Consider the following 16,877-nt stretch of genomic DNA (forward strand, 5'->3'; position numbering starts at 1 on the left):
CGCGTGGGCACGCAACGACCACTTACTCGCTGGCTTCCCAGACCTCGCGGCTGCGTTTCGGGATCTCCGGCAGCTCCTGGGCGCGCCTCGCAAATCCCCACTGCCAACGCAGAAAGAGAGTGGGCGTCAGGAACCAGCGAGGGTGAGCGGGAGAGGGGACCCTACAGCGGCACCTGTCAGTCCGTACTCGAGTGCACCTACGGCACAGGCGACCGCGGTACTCACGCTCGGGCTCACTCCCGTCTACCTGCTCAACAGGCTGGGCGGGACGCGACGTGCCTTGCAAACCGTATTCCCCGCGCTGCTCCCAAACACTCAGTCGGTTCTGGCCGTGGTCCCTCCCTGTCTCCGTATCTGTCTGCTGACCCCGAAGGATCCCTTTATAATCCCTTTCCCTACTGCATTCAAGTTCTTTTCAGAATCCTTCCCCTTCTCTGCACCGAAAGACTGAAAAAGAAAGTAGCGACTAAAACGCACCATGGTGAGGTCACTCAGGGTCTGGGTCCTGCCGAGGCTCGTGACGCTCCCCGCCCCCTCTCCCCCGACCCAGCCTGCCGCAGGTATGGGTCGCCTAGGGCGGCTCCCAAGCTGCTCTCGGCTTTTTTGCCTGGGATCGAGAGCAGCGAAACTGTCGGAAAGCTTCGAAAAAACCTGCTTTGGAAAATCAGCTCAGTGTTGGAGTCCCACCCACTACGCCCAGACTAGGGCTGGGGACCTGAGTCCTGGCCTCTCCAGCCGTCACATCGCCATCCCAGCACTTACTGTGTGGAGACTGAGACGAAGGGACAGGGACAAAGAAAGAGAAACAAACAAAACAAAAACAAAAGGAGGGAACTCAAGGAAAATCTGCTCCCCCCTCCGCCCCCCAAATCTTCTCCACCATGCATTGCTCCGGAAGATCTGTCGTTTTCAGTAGTTAAAACCTCCAACATTTCTGCTGAGAAGTTAATCTCAGCACAGATGGTTTTCCTGTCCTGGTTTAAAGGTTTAAAAACAATCTACGCCTTTGCAAATGCAACCTTATGGTTGCACAGTATATACCATCTTCCCAATAGAGTTCTGATACAGCTTGGTTCAGTGCATTTAGTTCTGCTGGGTGTGTGTGTATCCCAGCACAGAAAAATAAATTCTGATATTGATTTTGAGTCAATTTTCTGACTTAAAAATGTCATTATGCTATTTCGTTGTGAATTCATAATTAATCATGATTACCGTGTGATCCTTCTTCAAATTCAGTAACTCTGAAACATTGTTCTTGGTTATCTACAATTCTTAAATCTCTCCCAAACCCCACCACATAATCTGGTCTCATGTTAGATTCACCACATTTGCAAAATTTTCTCCCAGCCTTGTCGACTATGCTCTCCTCGTGGCAGACATTAGTCAGAATAAGCAAAGAAGGGGAAAAAAAGTCATTTAATTTTTTTAAAAAAGGCATTTAAATAAACTTTGCCTTAGTATCAGGCAAAAAGTTCAGAGCTATAAATTTGAATTTTTTTGGTTCTACCATATCTGAAACCTTCTCTTCCCCTATAACCAACCCATGAAAATGTCTTAAGTCAGTAGGGCTTTTGTCTTCAGTGCTCTTAGAATTTAAGACCTAGAATAAAAAATAAAAATAAATACCAAGTAATGCATTGTTCACTAAAACTGCAGTAGGTGACTCTGTTAGCATTGTGTGATTGTCTCAAGCGATCTCAAGGAGAAATGAAGAACAGGAAGAACTGGAAAACCAGTTAGGTAGAGGCATGCAAACAATATTTTTACACAACCAGATATGATAGATACATAATGTATTGAGATGACTAAGGATCTTCATTGTGTCTATGTAGAAAGCACAAAACCTTAATTTTTACAACTATATTACATTTATAACTACATTATATTTTACAACTGTATAGACATATTTTTACAACTGAATTATACCTTATGATGTACAGGTATCTGGAGAAGTACTTGTGAGCACATGTACCCCTTTCCCTTTTGTATATATAATTCTCTGTAGCTAACAAGCTTTGAAGTAATTCTTCGGAGCAATCTGAAATACTATGTCCCAGGCTATAGTCCTCAGTAAGACAACCTACTGTGGGGTTGGCTTTCTTTCAGTGGACACCATCATTAGAAGAGGGCCCTTACTATAATTGTTAAAAAATAAATTTGATGATGTGGAAGCTCAGAGGACAAACAGCTATCTTCTGACAGGAGAAATACTTCTTAACAGAGCAGCATTAGAGTTAGGCCTTAAAAGTTTGGTCATCTTTAAGAAAAGATGAAATACAGGAAATGTCTGTTCATTTTGTTTTGTTTTTGGGCCAAGGGAAACTTGTGAAGAAGGGCATGGAGGTGGGAAGGCATCAAGACCAATATTCAAGAAACAGAGAGTGATGCCATTAGGTAGAAATGCCAAGCAAATGGGAAAAAAAAAAAAAAAAAAGTATAGGAAGATAAAGTGGAAACATCAGTTGGGGCCAAATGATCTCATTGGCCTGTCTTCTAGTTGCTGCACGGAAGACTTGTATAAAAGTATAAAAACAGCGTTTGTGTTTTTGTGTTCCTTTACTGGCATTACTCTTGTCAATATTCCTTTCATCCTGGAACACGACTTGCTTAACCCATTCTTCTCTGCCTTTACCATCCTGGTATCCCATAGCACACCAGAATCCATAGTACGTTTAACTTCAGTCCTCTCTGCAGGGGCCTACCAGTTTTACCAAGGGTAGACTCTCAGCTTGTATTCTCCTTCTCCCATCTTTTACGACTTCCAGGCAATGGGGTGTGTGGGAAAAGCAGCCAATCTAGGGTGCCGGGTGATCGTGAAAAACATGTTCTAATCTGAATGTTTGATACGCCCTGACAAAAGGTTAAGAGTTCCCTGCTGTTATGGAAGGAATCTTTGTAGCTAAGTGCGTAGCAATGTATACGGTTCCTAAGAGGGATTCAGTAAAATAATTATTGAGTGGCTAAATGCATATATGAGTGTTTCATCATCTTCCAGGTCTGCTCTTCTGTCTTATAATGTGTAGGTTAAAGCCTACTTGTCTCCACTTTATTGAGAATCAGAAAGTTGTCATGACAACTTAATAAAAATGTTAACAAGGACAAATATTTGGTTGAAAGCAATCCTTGGTATTCTTGTCAGCTTTGGCAGAAAAGCTCAAGTTTTTCTTCTCAAAATGCTTTGTTTTTCCTGTATCCACAATTGATGATAGCACAGAAACATTTAAATGTGTATTCTTTGCACACTTACAAATGACAATGGCAACCAGACATGTGATCTAACGCCTTGCTACTCAAGATATCAGCAATATCAGCATGACCTGTCTTCTTGTCAGAAATACAGACCCTTGGACCTCACTCCAAACCTACTGAATCAGAATATTCATTTCACAACATCTTCAGGTGAGTCTTATGCATATTAAAGTTCGAGAAGCCCTGATCTAATATCAATGCATTAAGTATGCTAGACCTAGAAACAGGTTGCATGAATCTGTTGAAATCTAGGAATTTTGAGAACGAGCATCTTTTTTTTTTTTTTCTGGAATATTATTACCAAGTCAGTTTAAATAAAGTAATGAGACTAATTAAGTCATCTCTGCTGGCTTCTTGGTCCACTTAAGAACCAAACACAACTTCATAAACCAAAGGGAATTGAGAGAGAAATGAGGGGGGGCGGGCGCAATGTGGCAGGAGGGAAGATATGAGAAACATTGTATACTTTTGTATTTTATATCCTTTTTAAATATATGTCACAGGCAGAGCTTCACTTTATTTTTTAGCCAACAAACTACTTGATTGTACTGTTTATCAAATCAGGATAACTTGTCAAACACAAGAAAGATAACTTCATTATCTTTTTCCCCTTTATTACTCTTTTTTTTCTTCCTTCTTAAGATTATTTACTTCCTAAATTTTTTAAATGTTTATTTATGCTTATTTACTTTCAATTCGTTTGAAATACAACTAGTTAGACAGACTTTACATTAGTAACTTGTAATTATGGGGGCCATGTTAGTACTCCAAAATGTCCCTTTTAGAATGTGAAGTATTAATTAGGAAAAGGCCATGTAGAGTTGGAGTCCCTAAATTTCCAGCTCTGGTATAGACATTCATGAAGCAGTTTGGACTCCAAGAGATTCTAATGGTGACAGAAATGTTCACCATGTTGTCTCAGATGGTGTTTGTTATCAGTAAATAGGGTGGTAGGCAGAATAATGTGCCCTCCTTGCCCAAAGATGCCCATGCCATCCCTGAAAACTATGACTATGTTACAATATGGCAAGGGGAAATTAGGTTGCACATAGAATTAAGATTGCTTGGGGTGCCTGGGTGGCTCAGTTGGTTGAGCATCTGACTCTCGATTTCGGCTTAAGCCATGATCTCATGGTTCATGAGTTCCAGCCATGCATGGGGCTCCTGTGCTGACAGCGTGCAGCCTGCTTGGGATTCTGTCTCTCTCCCTCTGCCCCTCTCCCTGCTGTATCTCCCTCTCTCTCTCTCTCTCTCTCTCTCTCTCTCTCTCTCTCAAAATAAATAAATAAACTTTAAAAGGAAAAAGAAAAAAAAATTTTTTTTAAAAAAGGTTGCTAATCAACTGACCTTGAGATGGGGAGATTATCTTAGATGAGCCATATGACACACTGTAATCGCAAGGGTCCTTATAAATGAAAACTGGAGGGGAGCCTGGGTGGTTCAGTCAGTAAAGCATCCGACTTTGGCTCAGGTCCTGATCTCATGGCTCATGAGTTTGAGCCCGGCGTTGGGCTCTGTGTTGACAGCTCGGACCCTGGAGCCTGCTTCAGATTCTGTGTTTCCCTCTCTTCTCTCTCTGCCCCTCCCCTGCTCACACTCTGTCTCTCTCTTTCTCAAAAATAAATAAACATTAAAAAAATATTTTTTAATGAAAAATGGAGACAAGACAGGCAGGGTTAGAGTCAGCGGGATGCAGTGTAGAAAGACCTGACCAGCAATTGCTGGGCTGGAAGATGCAAAGGGGTTATTACCAAGGGATGTGTGCAGCCTCTAGAAACGGGATTAAGGTAAGAAATCCTATTCTCCCTGAAGTCCTCCAGAAAAGAAGCAGCCCTGCCAATATTTTGATTTTTAATCTGATGAGACTCATTTCAGAGTCTCAGTTTGTTTGTTTCAAGCAACTAGGTTTGCAGGTATTTGTTGCAGCAGCAGTGGGCAACATTGGTACTGGAGAGTGAACTGCGGTGGTAACACCTAGAAATGGGGAAGTGGCTTTGAAATGGGGCATCAGCAAAGCCTGCAAGGATTTTATTGAATATGATTTTTTAAAAGCCTGAGTTGCTTTGAATGAGCTGTTAGTGAAAACATGGCTGTTAACTCTGCTAGTGAGGACCCCACGTGGTGGAGAAGTAGAAGCATGGTTGGGAAAGCCTATAGCATTCTACAGAGCACTTAACGTGTCGCGATCTGACTGGTCGAATTATGATGTTAAAAGCGCTGCCAGTGAGGACATAGATGGAGATGACGAATCCGTTACTGGAAACTGGAGGAAAGGCTTATCCTTATACACTGGCAGGACACTTAGCTGAACTGGAGTCTGCAGGTTTGCAGAAAGAATGAATTTGAACGTTTAGCGGAGATTTCTAAGCAAAGTGTTGAACGCGTGGCTTGGGCTTTTCTGGCTGCTTATTATCAAATGTGAGAGGAAAGAGAAATTGAAAGGAGGAACTATGAAGCAAAACGGAACCCGGATTGGTGATTTCGGACATCCTCAGTTCATCGAGACTGCAACAGATGCCATTCCACCCTTTTCTAGGTCCGTGTAATGTCCCTGTACTTTGGTGCCATGGAGCGGCTTTCTCGATTCTCATATTTGCAAAATCTGTTGAACATACTGATACAACAGATCCCCAGATTCTAGGCTCATGTCCTAAAGTACTAGTCACATTGACTCTTTTAGCCCCAATATCGTTACATAGCACCAGTAGTATTCGATGAATTGCGCTTCAAAAGGCGGCCAACGTCGTAGCCTACAGACCTCCATATATTTACTGCTGTTGACTTCAGAAAATTGACAAGAAAATGTAGAGTGGAGACAGTGATGTAGAAGTCCTTAAGATGAATGGGTTGATGAATACTGCAAAGGAAACACTTGAGACACTTGCTCAAAGATATTTATTGAGTGTAACTCTTCACCTTGTAAAACATATTTCATTTAAGTAAAAACTGACACATGTAAAAGGAACATTTCAGCCATACACAGATATGATGTCTGTGGAAACAAAACAAAAAGTCCATAGCTACGGTTAAGCTATCATTCTAACTTAATTCAAAACACACTTATTTTTCAATATTGCTATTTCTTCTCTAGCTAAGTCCCCATTCCCTACCATGCCTTTGTAAGATTTCTAGACTTTCCAAAATAATTGACCATATAAAGACAGATTCTGTTTTCTGAGCCTCTTATTTTACTATTTTTTTAAATAGAAAAACTAGTGCCAGCTTCTAGCAAAGGTTATCTGGACTATTTAAAATAGCCCCAAACTGGAAACAACTCAAATATCCGGCAACAGATAAGTGGGTGAGCAAATTATGATATATTCATATAATGGAATACCACTCAGCAATAGAAAAAAAAAAAAAGAAACGACTAATACAAAGAATAACAAGGATAGATCTCAAAAACATGGTGCTGGGGGAAGTGGGGAAGACATAAAAGAATACATGTCCTACATGATTGCCTTTGTATGGGATTCTAGAAAGGGCAAAGTTAATCCGTAATGACAGAGGGATGATTAGTAAGTAGTTGCCTGGGGCCAGGGTGGGAAGATGGCAGCAAAGGGGCACAGGTGACTCTGTGGGTGATGAAAATGTTTTATGTCATGATTGTGGCGGTGGTTCTGAGGGTATATACATGTATTAAAACTTATCGGACTACACACTTAAAATGAGTGTATTTTATCGTATGTACATTTGTCTAATAAAGTTGATTTGAAAACATTAACAACAACCAAAGTTATCAAAAGAAGAATGGATGACTTCTGGGATTCTAACATTTTAGTTGTCAAGAAGAATCGTAATAGTTGGCATGGTAAGATATTAAATATGTGCCAGACACAGTTCAAAGCACTACATGCATTAGGTCATTCTTTTCTTCCAGTAATCCTTTGAGGTAAGCACTATGATTATATTTGCTTCACACATGACAAATTGAGGTATAGGAAGATTAAGTAACTTTCCCAAAAGCACACAGCTAACAAGTGACAGAAACAGGACTCAGACTCAGGCCATCTGGTTCATAATCCTGAGGTGTGAATTACTCTGGTTATGTTCCAAAGAGCTTCTTAATTATGCAAAATAAAGAACCCTGGTTCAGATGTATTAAATCAGATTCTTTGATGGGGCGCCTGAATGGCTCAATTGGTCAAGTGTCCGGCTTTGGCTCAAGGTCTTGATTTCACTGTTCTGAGTTCGAGCCCCAAGTCGGTCTCTGTGTTGACGGCTCAGAGCCTGGATCCTGCTTCAGATTCTGTGTCTCCTCTCTCTCTCTATGCCCCTTCCCCACTCGCACTCTGTCTCTCAAAAATAAATAAACATTTAAAAATTTAAAAAAAAATCAGTTTCTTTGGGTACTGGTAGGTCCCAGAAACCTGCTTTTTAACAAACACCTGTGGATCATTTTGATGGTTGAGTATGATGCCCAGAAACAAATATTTCAAGGTAGTGTTGAGAATTCTTTGAACAGGGACATATTCCTGACACAATTATGCAATAGGTTTGGATTTTCAACACTTGCACTTCAAACTGTGTATATATTCTCTTAAATTCTTTGCTTGACATTAGTTTTAAGCTACCAAGTAAGCAGTGGGGAACAAAAGTCAATAGCTCTATTTTTTAATAGACTGGTTAATTAAATAAGGGTAGTATGTTCTCTATGAATTATGTATTTATAGAAAGAAAAGGGAAACAGAGAGAGAAGGAATGAAGGAAGGGAAGAACAGAGCTAGGAAGATTGCTGAAGAGGTAGGCAAAGCATTGGGAGTATATTGGTAAGCAAAGCATCTCACAGAAGAAACTATTAAGGAAAACACACTTGGGTAATTTTCTCCCAATCCTTCAAATGTCATAAAGGTTGATCTCTTCTTGTTTTCTCTTGAAGCAAGGTATGTTAAAAAGTAATCATTGGTGGGGCGCCTGGGTGGCTCAGTCGGTTAAGCGGCCGACTTCAGCTCAGGTCATGACCTCACGGTCTGTGAGTTCAAGCCCCGCGTCGGGCTCTGTGCTGACAGCTCAGAGCCTGGAGCCTGTTTCCGATTCTGTGTCTCCCTCTCTCTCTGACCCTCCCCCGTTCATGCTCTGTCTCTCTCTGTCTCAAAAATAAATAAACGTTAAAAAAAAAAAAAAGTAATCATTGGGGCACCTAGGTGGCTCAGTTGGTTAAGCGTCCGACTTCAGCTCAGGTAATGATCTCACTGTTCACGAGTTCAAACCCCCCATTGGGCTCTGTGGTAACAATGCATAGCCTGCTTGGGGGTCTCTCTCTCTCTCTCTCTCTCTCTCTCTCTCTGTCACTCCCCCACTCTCTCTCTCTCTGAATAATAAATAAACATTTAAAAAATAATCATCGATTAAATGAATGCACTATACAGAGAGTTGAAAATTCTCTAACACTTTTTATCTCTAGGCACTATATGTATAAACAACCCCAGAGCTCCTGTAAGTGAAACTCCCAAGAAATCTTGCTCCACAGGGTGACAACACTATCTCAAGGGGTTCCCGTATAGCTGGGTTAAAATACAGTTTAAAAATATCACAGTCTTAATAGAATATTACTTATAAAGGAGAGCATTTAATCAAAATGATAATTTTTATATGTGAATATAAATATGTGAACATCTATCAATCCTTCAATGTTAAAAGAAACATTCCAAGGCAACATGACCTACTGACCCATAGAAAAGAGAGCCCTCTGTGTGCAAAGACATATTTTTAATTTTTTAAATAATGGTAAATGAAATGAAAAGTATACTTTAGTCAGTAAAGGTATCCTCTCTCCTTTTAAGTGTTGTAACATAAAAACTTTGCTGCTTCCTGCATTACTCTATTATAATGCAAAGCCACAAAATGTGGTATAAGAAGCATAATATGCCTCTCACTAAGCAGCCCAGTGTGACCGTGTCCCCAGTTGTTTTCATTATTCTAACACAGGACACTCACCAACTGGTGATGTGTTCTACTAATGAGCTAGATTGAGAGTTCTACTAATGTGTCAGAAACATCTGCTCGGGGCGCCTGGGTGGCGCAGTTGGTTAAGCGTCCGACTTCAGCCAGGTCACGATCTCACGGTCCGTGAGTTCGAGCCCCGCGTCGGGCTCTGGGCTGATGGCTCGGAGCCTGGAGCCTGCTTCCGATTCTGTGTCTCCCTCTCTCTCTGCCCCTCCCCCGTTCATGCTCTGTCTCTCTCTGTCCCAAAAATAAATTAAAAACGTTGAAAAAAAAAATTAAAAAAAAAAAAAAAAAAGAAACATCTGCTGAATGGGATCAATTTTGCTTTCGGTTTGCAATTTACTTCCAAAGCCAAGATGTTTTCTTGGAGCTTTGTTTGTAAGAGTGTTTTATGTACGCTTCTCCTTCTGAGCACATGGATCTCGAAACTGGAAAAAGCAGCCAAGGAGACTGAGATGCTCTTGAATGATAGTCCCACCAGACAGGGCCAAAAGGCATCTCCTGTGCCACAGATTAAAAAAAGGGACGAATTCAACTTTCAGAGTAACTCTGTTTCAACTCTGTTTTGACACTGAAAAAAAAAAAATAGGCAAATTATGCACAGGCAGACTTGTTGAAATCTCATTTTGTGAAAATGACAGTTATAGCTGCTGCTTTTATATTTATAAAATAATGTGTTTAAATAGTTGGCAATAGTACCTAAGGGAAATAGTGCCTTACCAAATCTCTTCTTACTTGTTAAAATAGTCTATTTGGGTCTGATTATGAAAGTAACGCAAGTAATAAAACAGGTCTTCCCTTTCCAACACTATGGCAGATGTGCAGAGAAACCCTGCCTGGGACACAACACTAGACGATGCTGGATAAAAAATTAAACAAGACTTTAAGGTCTCACCAGGCTGGATGTCCGGAAAGTGTAACAAGCCCAAGCTAGATACAGTGAGAAAGAAAGACTTCCCTGGGAGGCAAGCACAGTAGCTGGGTAGCTGGCAATTGTTTAATGGTCATGTGCTTATCCACCTTGGGCCAGAGCTTGGGTTGTTGGACAACATGTGACCTAGAAGACAAAACCAAATGCAAAGAGGAAGTGACAGCACACTTACTAGGAATCTTGGAGGCCATGTTTTCATAAGGTAACTCTCTCTCATAAGGTATTGACTCAGAATGGAGCGGGGTGGGGGTGGGTGGAAAACAAGTCTCTCCTAAGTATTCCTGATCCCAAGCCAGTTTGGGACTGGAAATTAATACAAATTCAGTGGCTTGAAAATCTGCAGGCAGAACCTGTATTTTAAAGTGGTCGTGCAGTGGGAATGCTACAAGGAACCTGGCAGAAGCAGACACAAATCCCCCCCTGGGGGGGATCCATTTTAAAGAAAGTTTTCAAATAATTTCTACAGATATAGCCCTAAGAAAACTGAGCCTGTAATAAGGAAGTCACCAAATACATGAGGAAAAATACAACCATATTATAGAAAAAACGCAATAAATTAGAAGTCAGACCTACAAAGAGAAATTATTCAAAAAATATAAAATAAGTATGTTTAATATATTTTATAAAATAATATATATTCATTGTGTAAGAAAGAGACCAGAATATAAACTTGACCAGTCTGAAACTAGAACCAAAAGGAACTCTCAGGAATAAAAATATAATGATTGAGGGGGACCTGGGTGGCTTAGTCAGTTAAGCATCTGACTGTGGCTCACGTCATGATCTCACAGTTTGTGGGTTCGAGCCCCACATCGGGCTCTGTGCTGACAGCTCAGAGCCTGGAGCCTGCGTCGGATTCTGTGTCTCCCTCTCTCTCTGCTCCTCCCCTGCTCCCACTCTGTCTCTCTCAAAACAAAAACAAAAACACATAAAAAAAAAAAAAATATATATATATATATATATATATATATATATATATATATATATATATAATGATTGAAAATAATTCTTCTGCTGGGAGAGTTAAATAGCAGATTAAAGTGAAGAGAATACTAATAAACTGGAAAATAGATCTAGATAGATCTAGATAATTTTAGATAATTAGATACACAATTAGATACACAACTTAGATAATTAGTTGGGTAAAAATATAAAGGACAGGTGAAGATACTACTAAGAAGGAATAGACATCTAGTAGAAAGGTATTTAAAAAGATATTTAAAGGTATTTAAAAGGATATTAAAAGGGACAATTGATAAAGTTTTCCAGAATTTAATTCCCATCGTCCTAGGATAGATGCAGTTTTTAAAAATCCACTTATAAAACATTTGATGAAATGACCCAACCAAAGATACATAGATTTTAAAAGTAAAAAAAAAAACCCAAATTAAGATAATCTTAATTGTCACTTTTAAAATTCCATTACAATGGAATGACAGGTTGACTGCCAATTTTGCTAACTTCTGGACAGAAATGATTGAAGGTAGAAGAAAATACACTATTACCTTAAAGGTGCTAGAAAGTGCTGAGAGAAAAAGAGCTGTCAATTTAGAACTGTTTATCCAACAAAATTGACTTGCAAGATTTGGCAGGTAGGGTGAGAGGAGGGTGATTTTATAGCCATCAAATTCTTAATAACACAATGTCTAAAGATATACTCCATTTTTATTAGAAACATTTTTAGAAAAAAAAAAGTATCTCCAGTCAGACCATCGGAAAGCAAGGCAGAAGAGTCAGTTAAAAAAAGAAAAAAAAAAGGAAATATTTAATATGTTTAACATAAATTTAGACAAAGGAACTGATTGCTAAACTCTGACTAGTTTCATCAAAGACATTATAAAGAGACCAAAGAGACAAGATATAAACAAATTGAAGTTATTGACAACACATAATTAACAATGTATGAACAATTTTGTAAGTAAGTACGTTTGTTCACATGCCTTGTATTTTCCTTTATTCATTCCCAGGGATTTAGGTTTTAGAAAATGAGTTATTTTATGGTTACTAATGCCACTTGCCAAATGATTTCATAAGCTTTAATCAATTTATAATACCAATTTTGTACAAAGGATGTTCCACATGCTTGGTATTATTTTAATTAGACATTTATTTTAGGTTAAACATTTTCATGAAAAGTGAATCTCAAATTGTATTAGTTTCATAAACGATTTTAAATACTTTATTTATATACTTATGTGGTCATTATTATGGTCATTATCTCTTGTTTTTTGAAATTTCAGTGTATGCCCTTTGCCCTTGGTTGAGGTATTAGTGCTTTCTTCCTAATTCGTGTGAAGGACCTGCTTATATACTTAGAATATTCTTCTGAAATATCAAAATTATCAACCCCAAATTGAATTCTTCTTGATTAAAATTATAAGCAACTATAGATCACAATGGAATTAAAAAAAAATTTTTTTTAATGTTTATTTATTTTTGAGACAGAGAGAGACAGAGCATGAATGGGGGAGGGTCAGAAAGAGGGAGACACAGAATCGGAAGCAGGCTCCAGGCTCTGAGCTGTCAGTACAGAGCCCAACGCGGGGCTCGAACTCACGGACCATGAGATCATGACCCGAGCCGAAGTCGGACGCTTAACCGGCTGAGCCACCCAGGTGCCCCAGATCACAATGGAATTTAATGATAAACCATGAGAAAAACACTACTCAGTGCTGGGCTGATTATTACCCTTTTCAAGTGAGTTAAAACTTATGGTGACTATAGTAGACAATGAAGGAAGAACATGGCTGGAGGACTAGTCAAATAGGATAAGAACTTGCTTGAAATTAAAACATGCATGCTTTGTTTCTTCTTACCCTAGTTGGGCTTTCTCTCCTTTTTTTTTTTTTTTTTTCTGTTTACTGACACACAGGAAGAATGAAAAAGCACTCCCTCAGATTCATGCATTTATTTAACTACTTGTATTGAGTAACAATCACAATAACAGGCACTGTTCTAGAAACTGGGGACTCAACAGTATGATAAACAAGGGCCTTGTCGTCATGGCACTTTTACTATGACGGGCAATTAAAAAGATTAAAAAGTAAAAGATACAGGGTGTCAGACAGTGATTTTGTGCTATGGAGAAAAATCAAGCAGAGAAGGAAGATGGAGGTGAGGTGCTAAGGAAGAGATTCAACTATTCAACCAAGAAGATTTTTAAAAAAAAATATCTCAGCTATCAAATATCTAAGTTTTGGCATAACCACTATATCAGAATCTTTTTCTTCAGGAAAGCAGAAATCATCATGCATTTCAGGCAGAAAGAGGTGTTAGGAGAACTCCCGGAAGACCCTGAGGAGGAAAGTACAGATCAGAGGAAGATACCACTGAGGATGTTAGCTGCGTGTGGCATGCATGTGGCTGATACAAATCTCAAGAGTCTCTTTGTCAATGCAGGTGCCTGCTGCTGCCAGAGGGAAATGGCACTTCTCCTTTTCTCTGCCATCTGAAGCTCACGATTCAAACTAAATCCTGTGGGTGAGGGATTCTGGGAACTGTAGTTTCCATGCTCCAGCTTGCATCCTTGCATTGCAAGAATACAGGAAGGGGCAGGGCTGATGTTCAGTTTACAAGACTGGCATAACAACAAAGTTTGAAATAAATTTATTATTGCAAAAACTGCATAAGTGTGTTTTTGTCCTATTAGCTTATGCAATATTTTTGTTACGGGACATTGAATTTGCTCATCCAAGGTATAAATAAACCCACCAGTTTTGAGTTAATTAGCCAGAAGTTCAGGGCATGGAGATGGGGTTAGAAGAAGAGCAGGTTGCCTCTGTCACCGGGCCTCAAAGGCAGAGGAAGTGCTTCCTGGAGCACAGAGGAGGTACAAATCCTGTGAGCACGGCTTTCAGGGGAGACTCTCTTTGAAGCTCTTCCTGAATTCACAGTGGAGAGAACACGGCAGCCCAGTAAGCCAGGTGTGGAGACTGATTCTGTAGAGAAAGGGGTTCATCATGGCGGATGGCCTAAAGTGATTCCTGTATAGAAAATTACCAAGTGTTGAAGGACTCCATGCAATTGTTATGTCAGATAGAGATGGATTTCCTGTTATTTAAGTGGCCAAAAATAAAGCTCCCGAGCATGCCTTGAGAACTGGTTTCTTATCTACCTTTGCCTTGGCAACAGACCAAAGGAGCAAACTTCTTCCAAAAAAATAAAAGTATCATTCACCAGGTGGTTCAATTCGATCATTTACAGTTGGTTGTGACTTTCATAGCCAGCAGCAATGCCAGTACAGAACTAATTGTCAGCTTAGAAAAGGAACTTGCTCCGTTATTTGAAGAATTGGGACAAGTTGTGGAAGTTTCTTAATCTGGCAGTGGTTTTGATGTACACCCTGTTTTCATCATAACAGACGCAATAGCAATCCAACAATCTTTAGATGACAATAATACTTGAATTTCATGTACTCAAGAAAGGGCCCCTTTTTCTACCTTACACTAAAGAAAAGAGCCAAAAGATGTAATTTATAGACAGATTAATTGTGTGTGTGTGTGTGTGTGTGTGTGTGTGTGTGTGTGTAGGGTCTTTTCTTATTTAGTGAGATCTGGGGATACCACAGAAATAGTTCAATACATCACAACTCCCATGAAGTTAGTCCAGTCATCAAATATGCACGAGATTCTATTCAGTGGGTCAGAATCAAAATGGTGCTTTGATCCACACGGGCCATTAAGTGCTGCTTAGTATAGAATATGCCCAGGACTGCAGAATGGAAGCAGACCCTTTTTATTGTGAATAATAACAAGAACACATTTTTCTTTATATTGTTTTATTTCTTTGCATTGAATGTGAGGAAGATAAAATGACTTAGTAAAAGTAATAAAATTGGTACAACCACTAGAAAGAAAGAAAGAAAGAAAGAAAGAAAGAAAGAGAGAGAGAGAGAGGGAGGGAGGGAGGGAGGGAGGGAGGAAGAAAGAAAGAAAGAAAGAAAGAAAGAAAGAAAGAAAGAAAAGGAAAACAGAAAAGAAAAGAAAGAAGAATAAAGGAGAAAAAGAGGAGGCCAGAAGAGAACATTGTGGGGAGATGGGGCTAAGGCTGACAGCAAAGGACAGCTCTATTGCCATGCCCTTTATGAGCTGTTTGGTAAACCAAGAAAATCTAAATCATGAAGTGCAATATGAAATTTAATTCAATCAGCTATATTTCAGATTTATTCATTGATTTCACACATTGAAACAGTCTACCATTTCAGGAGATAAACTAATGCCACTAATAATAATGCTTCAATTAATTAATTAATTCTTTCACTTGATTCAATAATATGTCATTAGTTGCCTATTAACCTAACTGTTGGGATTTTTTTTTTTTTTTTACAAAAGTGATCTAATTATGGCCCTCCAGAAGTTCACAGTTTAAAAATGGAAAGGAAAATTGAAAGATAATTGCAATGCAGAAATGCAAATGCTCTGATAGAAATACTCAGAGAGTGCTCTAGGACTCCATGAAGGGTCATGAACAATTTGAAGAACTGATGATGTTTGAATTGAGATGTCAAGGCTGGCTAGTAATTTTCTAAGTGGAAGTATAAATTATTATTCCAATTTTACAGACGAAGACTTGAAGATTGAGAGGCTAACTTTGCGAAGCCATACAGTGGGCATAGTGTCGGTCACAGAACAGGGACTCCTAATATGAATATTTATTGAATGGATGGAAGGGTGAAGGGTGATTTAGTGTCCAGAGCAATGGGGATGAGGGTATTACTGACTTTACTGAAGTTTTCTAAGGTTTATATTTTCAAATTTTAGAAAATGCTTAGTGCTTGATTCAGATTCTTTTTGAAAGAATCGTGATGTACTTTTTTTTTTAAAAAAAAGACAAAATTCAGGGCACCTGTGTGGCCTCTGACTGAGGCTCAGGTCACGATCTCGTGTTTTGTGAGTTTGAGCCCTGCCTCAGGCTCAGCACTGACAGTGCAGAGCCTACGTGGGATTTTCTCTCTCTACCCCTCCTGGACTTGCTCCGTCTCTGTCTCTCTCAAAAATAAATAAATAAACTTAAAAAACTGAAATAAGACAACATTCTTATTGTGATAATAACCTACCAAACAATACCAGTAATAAAAAAAAGAATAAAGAAATAGAACCTGCTTAAAGGGTCTATTACATAATTATGTTAGATGATCATAACAAGGTGAACCAAGAAGGCAAGCAAAACCTTCAAGAAAATTCACAACTACAGTCATACATCTTAATTATGGCTTTATGTAATTCAACAAATGCTATTAAGAATTCCCAAATACTCTCTGTTTTTCCTGTAAATTTGTAATCTAAGTTAGAGATCAAAAATATAAGAACCAACTCAGACTATTGCTTTTACAAAACAATTATTTTAGCCTAGAGACCATGGAAAGTAAATAGCAAGTGTCCAGGCACTTTTGACAAGTTATCAAGTAAATTAATTATTTTAACTATAATGGAGCAGCAAGAGCATTTTTATCCTATTACCTATATGCTTTTCTTCTACAAATAATAACTTTTTCTTTTGGGTATTAAAATGGGTAAATTAAAGTACCTAGAAATTTGATATGTTAAAGAACAATTGTGGCTAGATAGAAAAAACAGTAAGAGTAGCAAAATTGCCATGGCTTAATTTTTCTTTCTTTGTACAAAGTTAATTTGGTACATGTAATAGAACTATTTTTAAGGACTTTAAGACCATCAGCTGAAATATAGAAATAATTTATAATGCAAAATAATTTAACATATTTAGTAATCAACTTTATCTGGCATTTTGGTAT

The 16,877-nt window shown here is 38.9% G+C and overlaps 1 protein-coding gene and 1 pseudogene across 2 annotated transcripts in view; one reads left to right on the forward strand and one right to left on the reverse strand.

Annotated features, from left to right (window-relative positions):
* The window catches only part of GUCY1A1 (guanylate cyclase 1 soluble subunit alpha 1), a 63,235-nt gene extending 62,384 nt beyond the window's left edge, over positions 1-851 (reverse strand). Inside the window, exons 1-2 of one of the 2 annotated variants that reach the window (XM_042935219.1) lie at positions 763-851; positions 27-100 (exon numbers count right to left, since the gene is read on the reverse strand). The gene's annotated coding sequence lies outside the window, so the exon portion shown is untranslated. Of the gene's footprint in view, positions 1-26; positions 101-477; positions 566-762 lie in introns of those variants that run through there. The other variant, XM_042935218.1, reaches the window with a different exon arrangement.
* A 13,234-nt stretch (positions 852-14,085) lies between these two features.
* Positions 14,086-14,443, forward strand: LOC122216954 (annotated as a pseudogene).
* Positions 14,444-16,877: the final 2,434 nt, after the last annotated feature.

This window comes from Panthera leo, chromosome B1, assembly GCF_018350215.1.
Source record: "Panthera leo isolate Ple1 chromosome B1, P.leo_Ple1_pat1.1, whole genome shotgun sequence".
Classification (NCBI taxonomy): domain Eukaryota; kingdom Metazoa; phylum Chordata; class Mammalia; order Carnivora; family Felidae; genus Panthera; species Panthera leo.